This window comes from Lynx canadensis, chromosome B1 (genome assembly GCF_007474595.2).
Source record: "Lynx canadensis isolate LIC74 chromosome B1, mLynCan4.pri.v2, whole genome shotgun sequence".
Lineage (NCBI taxonomy): Eukaryota > Metazoa > Chordata > Mammalia > Carnivora > Felidae > Lynx > Lynx canadensis.
In genome coordinates, this window is record NC_044306.2 from 112,100,053 (window position 1) to 112,103,266 (window position 3,214).

Consider the following 3,214-nt stretch of genomic DNA (forward strand, 5'->3'; position numbering starts at 1 on the left):
TAGAACTATTGATTGTTTATCCATAAGAACACTAGAGGTCACTGTAGCTAGTCTTTGTGTCACTATTTCAATGATTTTGTTAAATTACTAGCAATTTTCTGTTTATTTAAATAACTGAATGTTTTAAAGGGAATCCCATCTTCCTGATGTGATAGATTAGTTTATATATCTTTATATATTGATGTTCTTAGATAACTCTACCTATATTTTTTATTCTATTTTAAAGAGCAAATAGGGTAAAACCTTGGATTGCGAGTAACTTGTTCTGCAAGTGTTCCACAAGACGAGCAAACATTTCTAATAAATTTTAATTTGATAAATGAGCGATGTCTTGCAATACGAGCAGTACGTGATGCCAAATGTCACATGATCACAACTGAGCCAATGGTTCTTGAAATTCTCTTTGATAGATTAGTGCTCTGGATTACAAGCATGTTTCCAAAACGAATTATGCTAGCAAGCCAAGGTTTTACTGTAATTTTAAAAAGGGATATATACAAGACAATTGAGAAATGCATGTGTGTCAAAATTGGATGTCCTACAGTCAAGTCCCAATTTCAATTTCTCAAATTATTAGCCCATGACAAAATAAACTTCAGGTGACAGAGGCGCATGTCACTTATACTCCTAACTGATTAATTAAGGCCTGATAGAATTGCAAGCAGGCAAGAGAAGCTGTTTTGAGAAGGTAGAGGGCAGAGATACTGCTCTCTAGTGCCTCCACATTATCAGCTTAATCAGGACGGAAAATTTGTGATCTAAGAGCTATCTTGGAAATAGGTCTCCAGCCTCATCAGTGGCTTTAGGAGAGTCCAGTCTCATTGAAGTCAAAAGCTGGATTTGCTGCTTCAACCTGTGAAGGCAGTGGGAGCAGAGGACCTGGGTCTAATTGATATTTATTGTTGCCATTGTTTTGCATTCCAGACCTTTGATAAACCTTTCCCAGCACAGGGAACCCATGGTTAACTCCACAGCAGTGAGGAAGCTATGGGAGCAGAACTGCAATTAACCTTCATGGGCAAAACAAAACATAAAAAACCATGAGGAAGGCTTGCTTTTTGCAGATGCAATTTTTAATGACAGCTGGCAGGTGAAAACAATATACCTTAAAATGAGAACATATTTGTGTTCATACACAATAACCAGAGAAGAGACATTTATCTTAAAGAGGGGCAATTATTCATATTGAAGTGAAGGGGGAAAAAAAGGAAGAATGTAAAAGACAAAATCATTTTAATTAAATAGTAGATTGTTTCTAATACTGAGATTCGAGAATAAGTGTTGTCAGGTGGCTTTTTATTTCAGTGGCAATGCTCAAAAAGTACAAACAACCTAACCCCTTTCTCGAAACTTTTTCCATGTTGTTATGTGTAAGAGGTGGTGTTTATAATGGGAAATATTCTGTCTTAAGACGCTGCAAATTCCAGGTAATTATCAGTGGGCAAGACACCTACTGGCTCTAAGTCTCAATTTCAATATATGGAAAATTCAAAGAGGCACCTTAACAGCCTGTTAGCTGAAGGGTCTTCCACATTATATTTTGAGACCCTTCGGGGCTCTAAGCTCTATGAGTCTATAATGCTTTGTAATAGAACATCTCCAGTAATATATCCCTTAACAGACTGCTTCACATGTTAGTAATAACAGGAGGCTGAGGAAAGTTCATTAGATGAAGATTAAGGGAAATAAAAGCCAAGAGAGAGAAAAGCCAAACCCTGAACCCAGAAAAGAACAGTATTTTGAGGTAGAGGAAAGTGACCTGGTAGAGGTGGCTGTGTTAGGGAGGAGAGGCCAGGTAGCAGTAAAAAATAGAAGAAAGGAAACCAGAAAGGGGACAAAGGTAAGGAGGGGTTGCATGCATGAATTCGTTAAGGAGACACATTTAAGAGGTGGGATGAGGTATCAGAATTGATGCGTCAGGCTTGTTGGTCAGAGGGGTTAGCCTAACCTCCCTCCTGGTTCTTATCTGAACAGTCACCCATCACCCATGGTTGTGAATTGTCTGTGCACAGTGCTTGTGGGCTCACTGGTGCTGGTGAATAATAGAGGCTTATAAATTTGAAAGGCATATATATATCTTCCCATCTTTATTCCAAAGCATTTTCCCTTCTCTGAAGCTGTGCTTTGAATTTAGAGGCTGCTATGAAGGTTGAACCCTCAAGAGAGTCAAGGCAATGTTGTATGTGGGATATGGCTGGAACCTGGGCCAAGGCCCAGAAATTCTGATCCTGTGAATCTTTGAGTGTCTGCTCGGAACCTCTGGGAGTTGCTGATATTGTGGCTTCTCAGCTGGAATATATTCAGTACATTAAAATTTTTTTATTATGTCAGCTTTCACTCCAAATTGCTTGTCAGCTTGGGAATATTCTGGTATTAGCTTGTCCCCTGGTGTTACGGTTTTTCTTGTACTTTTCTAAATGCGAAACTATTAATGAAATGCTATGTGGAATAAAGCTCTGCTCCTGTCTTTTCCCTGGCCATCTCTTTTCCCTAAAGTTTAAGCTGTGTTATTTAAATTTCAGAAGTTCTTGGAAATTTTATCTCGGTACTTTTGTTACTTTAAATTGATTTTCTATACAAGGGAAGTCCTCCTGGATTTGACCTCTATCCGTTTTTCATCTCATCTTTACATACACACCAGCTGTTACCAGGTGGTGAAGAAGATTGGACAGTGGGCCTTTGCTGGCGAGAATTCAAAGCATCACTTTCTCCACGTCTCTCTCTGAACTGTGCTGACGTTCCCAGTGGCCGCTGGGGGGAGCCACATACCCGTATTCTCTCAGCCTTAACAGAGTCCCTTTTTAAGGAAGCTGAGATCATATTTAGCTTGTGGCCAATATGAAAAGTAAATTGTTTTAAATGTCTTTGGAAAGAAAGCAGCAATTCAGACTGACAAATTTATGGGTTTAAATTTGAATCAAATAATGTATTTGACTTTCTCCATTTTTTTTCTCTAGAGGATGTGGAAACTAATGAGAAAGGGAATGTATGTATCTTGAAGGAGAAATGCATACTTGGAAAACACTGCTTTCTTATCTTCCTGTCGAATGTACTTCTCAGGTTAATAGCTGGGAGGTTGTTAAAACCCCAAATATGCTTGTCTTGCTAAGGTTATTAGCACATGTTGAGTTAATATGGCTCCCAGTTTGTCTGGAAATATCAGACAAACTGCATTAAAGGGAGTATCTTTTTATTTCATTCTTTTTATTTTGCA